Source organism: Pinus tabuliformis, chromosome 4_2 (genome assembly GCF_031772625.1).
Source record: "Pinus tabuliformis cultivar Carrire ecotype Pingquan chromosome 4_2, CPIR1, whole genome shotgun sequence".
NCBI classification, from domain to species: Eukaryota; Viridiplantae; Streptophyta; class Pinopsida; order Pinales; family Pinaceae; genus Pinus; species Pinus tabuliformis.
The window spans coordinates 751,519,013-751,529,484 of record NC_142304.1 but is presented as its reverse complement, the minus strand read 5'-3'; positions in this window follow the sequence as shown (position 1 = coordinate 751,529,484).

Sequence of the window (10,472 nt, the reverse complement as noted above, 5' to 3'; positions counted from 1 at the left end):
ACATGCAAGTCTTTTCTATTGTTTTGTTTTTAAATCCATTATGTGTAGGTTGATCTATAATTCAACATGGTATAAAGTACCATAGGAGAAAGGAAGAAGGACCATAAACGATATTTTTTGTATGAAGTGAAGAATGGACGTATTAGAAAGAATGGAGTTTCCACCTTGTGAAATTCTTATGCCATACAATTATATTAAATAGAAATGAAAGATTCTACTTTAGCACAGAAGTAGAGGATTTTATGGGATAGGCATGGAATTTGAGATTGAACTAAATATTTCACTTGAGAATTCCAAATATTTCAGCGCAATTGATGAGGCCTTCAATATCCTATGCTTATCACTCTCCAAAATCACTATTTCATGTTAAAGTGTGCAACACTCCAAATGATGTTTGGAGTATATAAAAGTCTCTATTTGGAAAGAATAATGAGATATGGTCTCACCATCTTCAAAGATGAAATAAACACATTAGATTTGATCACCTTAAAATACATTCAATATGTCTTCACAAGTTTCAATTCCTTGTTAAACCAACCAAATGGATGTGGAATCAACAAATCTATGTAGGAAAGCCAATTAGTTCTTGCCATATTTTGAAAATTGGGTCTAGAGTATGCTATATTTGATTCCACTTTTCACATAGGCACATTTGCAATAAAAGAAAACTAGAATATGCCCATAGACAGTTATTTTATTGAGTCCCTATTATGTGAGAAGGATGAGATGATAGACATCGACGCATTGAGTGGTCTGAAAAACCAGGAATTTTTTATACATGAAAGTGGAAATTCCAACTTATAATATAACCAACATCCAAAGGCAAGGGAAATGTAAAGGAACGAGATCCAAGAAATGGAGGAAATCCCAAATCTATAGATAAATCTACTATCCTGAAGGAAAATTGGGAAAATTGGGGTAATTAGAAATCATTTATTGCAACAATGGTTTCTATCTTGAAACATCATTCGTGAAGAATAATGTTGATCTCATGGTGAAAAATACTCAGTGAAAATTATTGATGACCATATTCCAAAGAGTGACAACAACAAGGGGGGACAGAACATCTGAAACAAAAGGAAATGTGCATACACTAATTTATATTCACTCTTCTCCTAATGCATGGATCACAAAATCTTGTGCTTCATATTACATGGAATCCATAAAAGAGGTTATCTCATAATTAGAACCGTATTTTGGTCCCTTTATTCTTGTGGGAGATGATTTCATAGTAGAAGTAGTTAAAAAGGGAGCATGAATTTTGAATGTGGAAGTTTTCGAAGTATATTTCATATTTCAAAGATTAAGTAAAAATTCTCTCCATGTTTTAAAGGACACATACCAACATTGGAAGGAGAGTTGAATTAAACCCAATTTTTGTGACAATAAATGACATGCATGATAAGTCCAAAATTATAGTTCGCGAGGTAGATCATCAGTCTTGTTTGTACACTTTTTACGATTTTTTCCTTCAATAATGTTCTACATTATCATTTATGCATCCAAATGATGAAAGTATAATTTAGCACGAAATTTGTGGACATTTAAATTTTAGATACATGGCAAAAATTAGAAAATATAGGATGATGAAAGGCTTGCATGCCATAGAATCCTTCGATGGGGGTTGTGAAGGATGTGCTCTTGGAGAAATTCCATAACAAAATTTTAAGAAGGGGAGTGCATGGAGAGAATCCTCTCCCTTGGAGCTTGTTCAAAATTACCTTATGTGCCTATTTATATATCCTTCATGGGAAAATCGAGATATGAAATTACATTTATATATAACTACATGATATGCACATGGGTGTATTTTCTCAAATGAAAATCAAAAGTGTTTGAGAATCTGAAGGTTTTCAAAGAACCTACAAATAATAAGAATATAAATATTATCAAGATTTTCCATATAGACGATTAGGGTGGGGGAGGGGTGTGGGTGTGGGAGGGTTGTCAACAAGGAAAACCAAAATTTTTGTGTTGAAGTAGGAACATAGTTGTACAACTTATTTCTCTACCTTTCCTAGTAGAGAACGAGTACCAGAGTGCAATAAATAACCTTGAAAATATGGATAGTTTCATGTTCCATGCAATATTTCCCCCTCCAAATTATGGTCCAAAGAAATCAATTGTAAATCATCCATAAAAAATAGATCCCCTCACATAAAACAAATTTTGAAGCATGCATTGGCATGCAACTAGAAGTCACACATTTCTAGTTTTTCAGATCTTGTTTATGATCCCAAACTCATATACAATAGAGGGAGGCCTTAGATCCTCAAAGAAAAGAGTGCATCATTTTTGGATATTGAAACGATGTAAATGGATACAAACTACTAGATCCTTCAACTAGAAATATATTCAATGAGAGGACTATCTACTTTGAAGAATGTCCCCTACATGCTTATAAGGAACCATAGTCAAAAATTTTAGTGCTTCCTCTTGTAGTAGATAGAACATATGATGCATCATATCATCCAAATATAATTTCAAAATATAATTAAAAAAATAATGAGCATGCATCCAAAGATTCAAATTCCTAATCATTTTCGACACAAAAGTGGTGCCCCATGGGTGATCTCTTTGGTGATCTTCCCACAAGCTTTCAATTTGAAAACACACCTCTTATGCTTATAACTATGGAACCAGTTATGTGCATTTATACATGGTTATAGAATACAACATTTAGACATATGTAGAAGCTACAAGGGATCTGTTTTGCAAAGAAGCTACATATGAGGAGTACAACTTCCTCACCAAGAATGCATCTTGGGGACTCGTTTCACTTAACTTAGATGATAAAATTTTTATATACAAGTGGGTCTATAGGAAAATCAAAGAAACAAATGGACTTGTGAGAAGATACAAAGCACAATTTGTGGCCAAAGGAATGCAAGGGGTTCGCAAAATCCATTATGATGAAAATTTTGGAATTTCGTTAACTTTGGTTGTATTTGTGGAATGGTGTGTCAAGGTTTTGGATGGTTAGGAAATATATGAGAGTGATGTGTGAAGGATCCTTTTCCTCTTGACAAGCATGCATTGGAATTTGAGCCAAATGTGTAGCTAGGTCTGCATATTTTATTTTGATTATTTTTCCTTGTCATACCTACACATTCATGAAGGTAAGAAGAACATTCTTTCTATCCTTTCTTTTTATATTATTTTCCTTCAGACTCACTAGCTTCTTCAGCTAATCGGTCTGCCCTAGGTGCCTAAAAGGAGGTTTTTACATAAGGATATTTATTTCTCTATTTTTTTCTTTTTATCAATCTTACAAGATAACTCAGATACCCGGCTCAAGAACCTCAAAGGAGGTTTTCACTTGATATTTTTTTGTCTCTTTTTTCTTCTTTTTTATAATTCTATCCTACTCTACTTGTAAAAGAAAATAATTTTTTTTTTTGTATAGGAATACTTCCAGTGGATCCATATGCATAATAGGATCATAGATAAACTCTTATGCAGGTTTGAAATATATACCAGAATATGAGATAGCTACTCCTTTCATTATGATGATGCTAAGAACTATTGAAGAAGAGAGTAGTGCTCCATCATAATGAATTTCTGGAACCAACGTTTAATATAGGTATAATTCCCTTGGTTCACTTGCTTATTTTGATTATTTTGTATTTCTTCCTTTCCCGTGCAACTTTCCCATGACATTCAAATATTATACTACTTTTTTATTAACCTATTGAATGCTTAAAGGATATGATGATAGACATAGTACAAATTCTTCAATATCAGGCTCGAATGGTTTCTCTCCATCAATTGTCATCCATGATTCTTTAGTATCCTCTAGATCTTCTTCTTTTAAATGTCATTCTTCAATGACAAACAAAGAATATCTTTTTCTATTTTTCAATACTCTTCCTCATCTAAGATGAATAACATTTAGATCAAGAGGATATGTTTGGAATTTTTTTACCTCAACAATGTAGGTGGGTTGAGTTACTTTATTGTTTGTGTTTAGAAATGGTTATGCAGGTAGTTGAGTGGGAGTGGATCTTTGGTATGGCTTTGGTTGTGGTGGAGTTGGATGGTATTGATATTGGAATTGAGGATACTAAGGATGCAGAGGGAAATTTATATCACCCCATTGAGGAGGCTAGTGTTCATATGGATGAAAAGGAGGAATGTATAATGGAGAGGATAACACCATGGAGTGAGGATAGAAGACAGTGAGGAGTTAGCTATATATTAAGATTTAAAATTGTTTAAATTTGTTACTGGAGGACAGGTGGTTCCCTTAGGCTTTAATCTTTGGCCTAGGGAAAAGTGTCCAAAAGAATTTAATTTTTCTCCTAAAGTGACTTTATAATTTTATAAAGTTAAATCTAATTTAAAAGTGACTTTAAGTGATAAAGTTACTAAGTCTAATTTTAAAGTGACTTTTATAAAGTAAATGAAAAATTAGAAAGGAAAAGTGACTTTGGAAAGAAATGACTAAGTGGGTCTTTATTAAAGTGGAGTGAATTAAAAAATAAAATGTGAGATTTAAATGAGCATTTAATATCAGCCATTGATCTAAATCTATTTCAGCCATTGGATTTAGAGATCACCCAAAAGTCACTTGGGTCACCCAAAAGTCATTTGGAGTTATATTAAGGGAGGAAAAGGAGAAAAAGATCACATACGATTCAATTCTTTCATGAGCAGGGAGGAGAAGGAGACAGCAGCTTGGCACACATTCCAAGACAGCAGTTGAGCAGATTTGTACAACTGATTCAGCACACAGTGAAAGGTAGATTTTGGCACGATTTTTGAGGAGAGGTTTGCACAAAAATCGAGGAGCAGTTTGTTGTTTTTTCTGCACACAAAACGAGGGCCATACAGTAGCATTTAATCCTGAAAGTGGGCACGAAAATCGAGGAGACCGTACAACATTTATTGTTGTCCTCTTTGCTGTAATTTCCAGTTTGCTGTGAAGCATGGGAAAAGAGATAAGTTGTAAATTTGCTTGTTGATTTTTTGCTGAAAATTTCTCACTGTAAAAGGCAATTTTCAGAAATAAAGAAGATCTCTCAAACTGGTTTTCCCCAAGAGTTGTAGGGGGGTTTTCCAAGGTCACACTGACCAAAAATCGCAGTGTTTAAATGTGTTTTAATGGCTGTTTATTACTGTTGAATTTTATTTCTGCAATTTCCAGCATTCTGTAAAATTTCCAGAATTTGTGTTTTCAGCAAATTTTTTTTCTTCAGCTTGTTAAATGTATGGTTATGGGAAAGGGCATTTAACTATATGGGAGAAATAAGGAGAAATTGAAAACCGGGGTGGGAAAACAGAAATTTCTACATGGTATCAGAGCTTGAGTGCTGAAGGGCAGTTTGGGATAGCAAAAGGAAAAATTACAGTTGCTAATTTTTCACTCAGAAAATTCCGGCAAGCTGATTTTTTCATAAACAGCAGTTTTATCTTTACTACAACAGTGCTAGTTTTAATTTTTAGGACAGTAGGATGTCATTGGGATTGAGGGTGGAGGATAGGCTGGATGGGCATATAAATTACAACGTTTGGAAGGAGAGAATGCAGAGTATCTTTGAGGAGGCAGAAGCCTCGGATATCATGGTGCATACCACACAGAACCCTGTTGTTGTGCCTACTGATGCTACTCAGTTGACAGCTTATAATAAAAAGAACAACAAGGGTAAGAGGCTGATTCTAGATGGAATCAAAGACCATTGCATTCCTCATGTGAGAGGAAAGAGTAATTCCCATGAGATGTGGACAACATTGTCCAACCTCTACCAGAGTACCAATGAGAACTGGAAGATGGTCCTAAAGGAGAAGCTGAAGAACATTAAGATGGGTAATGATAGTGCAGCTAGATATCTCAAAAAGATTACTAATGTGAGAGATGAGTTGGCAGTGATTGGAGAGGCCATTCCACCCATTGAGTTGGTGCGGATTATAGTGAATGGCCTCCCTCGTTCATGGTTGAACTTTGCTGATGGGGTTTATGCACGTGAGACCCTTCCCACATGGGAGAGGTTTTGGGATGATTGCATTCAGACAGACATCAGGAAAGGTCAGCTTGGGGCAGCCAAGCTAGTTGAGAAGGATGAGGATGTAGCACTGGTGGCAGGAGGCAAGAAAGGCAAAGGGAAGAAGCAGGCTTCCACAAGCAGTGGTGGGGGCAAACACAAAGGTAAAGGTAAACAGGGGAACACACAGAAGGACTATTCCAAAGTGAAGTGTTGGAATTGTCAAAAGATGGGACACTATGTAGTTGTGTGTCCGGAGAAGAAGAAGAAGAAGGGGAAGAACCAGGACGTGGCAACTTCAGCAGAGATTGAGAACTTTGTTGGTCGTTTTGACCGAGAGTTTGCATTCATTACATGTGAGTCCTCTAGTGCACGATCACCTACCACACATGTTCAAAGGGAGCATGCTTTTCCCTCGATTAGCGGAGCATCTTCAGGTATCTGGTATGTGGACAGTGGGGATTCACGTCATATGACAGGAGTCCGTGAGTACTTCTCAGAGCTTTCAGAGAGTGGCACTGATATTGAGGTAGTACTCGGTGATAACAGAGTTGTTAGAGCACTCGGGGTGGGGACAGTGACATTTCAGAGGGAGTCCAAACCTCCCTTGAAGGTGTCAGAGGTTCTTTATGTGCCAGGGATGAGGAAGAACCTCATATCCGTCTCATCTTTGGAGGATAGAGGATATGAGGTACTGTTCAGGGGAGGACAGGTGTTGATGTATCCCAGGGGCACTCCAGCTGATTCAGCTAGAGTGATAGGTGTACGCCATGCAAAGGTATACAAGTTTGCATTCCAGCCCCTTTTGGCATTGAGCAGTAGTACCGAAAGCAGAGCTAGCAGTTCTAAGCTGTGTGAGATTTGGCACCGCAGGATGGGACATATGTATCATGGAGCCTTGAGGACATTGCGGGGGATCACTACAGGTGTGCCAGATTTTAGTATTGATCACTTTGATACTTGCAGAGGTTGTGCGATGGGAAAATTTGCCAAATCCCATTTTCCCAGCAGTGACAACAGAGCGACGGGGATACTTGATTTGATTCATTCCGATGTGAGCGGTCATATGTCTCATGTTTCCTTGAGTGGATATGAGTACTATGTTTTATTCATTGATGATCACTCCAGGAGGACGTGGATTTATTTTTTGAAGACCAAGAGTGAGTTCTTCAAGCGGTTTCAGGAGTTCAGAGCTCTTGTGGAGACTTAGACAGGTCGAAAGATCAAGTCCTTGAGGTTGGACAATGGAGGAGAGTACACCCTTGGAGAGTTTGTTGACTATTGTGCGGAGGTAGGCATTAGGAGGGAGTTCACTGTTCCTTACAATCCCCAGCAGAACGGGGTTGCGGAGAGGAAGAACAAATCCATCATAGGGGCTGCCAAAGCCACGTTACATGATCATGGGTTGCCATTGTTCTTGTGCGCAGAGGCCTGCAACACAGCTGTTTACTTGCAGAACAGGAGTCCGCATCGTGCCTTGGGGCACATGACTCCGGGGGAGGCTTTCTTTGGGAAGAAACCTGATATTGGTCATCTTCATATCTTTGGATGCATTACATACTCCTATATACCCAAGGAGAAGAGGACCAAACTAGAGCCAACCGCAGAGAAGCGTATCTTTGTGGGCTATAGTGAGACCACAAAGGCCTTTCGGATTTACATTCCTGGACAGAGGAGAGTTGTTGTCAGATGGGATGTGAAGTTCGAGGAGGACATGGCCTTTAGGAGGTCACGGGAGTTAGAGTATCTGGATCAGCCAGACCCTTAGTAGCAGTTGAGTCAGTTGCAGGGATCCAGTGGGCAGGGATCAGGAGGATTCAGAGGTACATCTATGAGGATGTCAGGTCCGTCAGTGAGCAGTGGCTCGCCGAGCCAAAGGGGTGGTGCTCTGGGCAACATGCAAAGTAGTTCACAGAGCAGTTCACTAGGGACTCCATTGATGGACAGTTCACATGGTGCCTCAGCTTCTACAGGTTCAGGTGCAGGCAGGAGGACAACAGACATACAATCAGGAGTTCAGGCTACTGATGGTGATGAGGAGGAGGAGTTTCATTCTCCTATGGGAGAAGCATGCTCAGGGAAGAGAAAGCCCAAGTGGCTTCAGGACACCTTTAGAGATGCCACATCTGTTGCTGAGCCGAAGAGGTCGATCAGAGAGAGTAGACCACCTGAGAGGTTTTGTAGCTATATGGCGATGGTTACTAGCATCCTTGACTCTGAGCCTTCTGGCTATGAGGAGGTAGCTAGCCAGTAGGTCTGGAGAGAGGCCATGCAGGAGGAGTATTCTTCTATCATGAAGAATGATGTTTGGGAGGTGGTGCCGAGGCCTGAGGGCAAATCTGAGGTTACTTCCAGATGGATTTACAAGATAAAGCATGCTACAGATGGCAGCATTGAGAAATTCAAAGCGAGGTTTGTGGCTAGAGTGTTGTCCCAGGTAGAGGGAGTTGATTATGAGGAGACCTTCGCTCCCTTGGCTCAATATACTTCGATCCGCTCCATTATATCGATAGCAGTAGAGATGGGTTGGAAGATCCAACAGATGGATGTGAAGACAACATTTCTCAATGGCTTCATACAGGAGGAGGTGTACATTGAGCAGCCACAAGGCTTTGAGGTGCATGGGAAGGAGTCCCATGTGTGCAGACTGAAGAAGGCCCTTTATGGCGTGAAGCAAGCTCCCAGAGCTTGGTACTCCAGGATAGATACATATTTGCAGGGGATGGGTTTGACAAAGAGTGAGGCAGATTCGAACCTTTAATTTATTGTGATTGGTGAGGAGCCTCTCATTCTGGTGCTGTATGTGGATGACTTGATCATTACAAGTGCAGAGAGACTCATAGAGCACTGCAAGAGAGATCTTGCGACGGAGTTTGAGATGAAGGACATCGGCTTGACGCATTACTTTTTGGTTTTGGAGGTGTGGCAGGAGGAGGGGCATTTCTTCCTGGGGCAGGGGAAGTATATTGTGGACATCCTTAGCAGATTCCACATGGAGGATTGTAGACCCATGTCGACACCAATGATCACCAGCTGGAAGAAGCTTCATGATTCAGATTCTGAGTTGGTGGATCCCACATTTTACAGGCAGCTGATTGGTTCCTTGATGTATTTGGTCAACACTAGACCAGATATCTATTTTGCAGTCAACACAATGAGTCAGTTTATGTGTGAGCCTAGGAAGGTTCACTGGGTGGCTGCAAAACAAATTTTGCGATACTTGCAGGGGACAGTGGATTATGGTCTGGACTACAGGCAGGGAGATGGAGTGAGATTGGCAGGATACACTGATTCTGATTGGGCAAGTTGTGCTTCTGGTAAGAAGAGCACTTCAGGGTGCTTTTTTGGGTTGGGTTCAGCAGTAGTGTCATGGTTCAGCTGGAAGTAGCAGTCAGTAGCATTGAGTTCAGTGAAAGCAGAGTATATGGCAACCAGTCTAGCTAGTTGTGAGGCTATTTGGCTTTGCAAGATGTTGTTTGGCTTATTTGGTCAGTCGTTGAGACCTTCAGTGATTTACTATGATAATCAGAGTTGCATTAAACTCACGAAGAATCCAGTATTTCATGACAGGTCAAAGCATATCGGGATCATATATCATTTCATCAGAGACTATGTTCAGAAGGGAGTTGTGAAGCTTGAGTATATTTTCACTGATGAGCAGGTTGCAGATATCCTTACCAAAGCCTTACCATGGGCCAAGCATGTCTACTTCAGAGACAAGATGGGTGTGGTGAGGAACACCTTCCTCAGTAAGAGGGAGTGTTGAAATTTGGTACCGGAGGACAGGTGGTTCCCTTAGGCTTTGATCTTTGGCCTAGGGAAAAGTGTCCAAAAGAATTTAATTTTTCTCCTAAAGTGACTTTATAATTTTATAAAGTTAAATCTAATTTAAAAGTGACTTTAAGTGATAAAGTTACTAAGTCTAATTTTAAAGTGACTTTTATAAAGTCAATGAAAAATTAGAAAGGAAAAGTGACTTTGGAAATAAATGACTAAGTGGGTCTTTATTAAAGTGGGGTGAATTAAAAAATAAAAAGTGAGATTTAAATGAGCATTTAATCTCAGCCATTGATCTAAATCTATTTCATCCATTGGATTTAGAGATCACCCAAAAGTCACTTGGGTCACCCAAAAGTCATTTGGAGTTATATTAAGGGAGGAAAAGGAGGAAAAGATCACATTCGATTCAATTCTTTCATGAGTAGATTGGGAGAAGGAGAGCAAGAGAGCAAGATAGATTTCTGAGCAGGGAGGAGAAGGAGACAGCAGCTTGGCACACATTCCAAGGCAGCAGTTCAACAGATTTGTACAGCTGATTCAGCACCCAGTGAAAGGTAGATTTTGGCACAGTTTTCGAGGAGAGGTTTGCACAAAAATCAAGGAGCAGTTTGCTGGTTTTTCTGCACGCAAAACGAGGGCCATACAACAACATCTAATGCTGAAAGTGGGCACGAAAATAGAGGAGACTGTACAACATTTATTTCTATCATG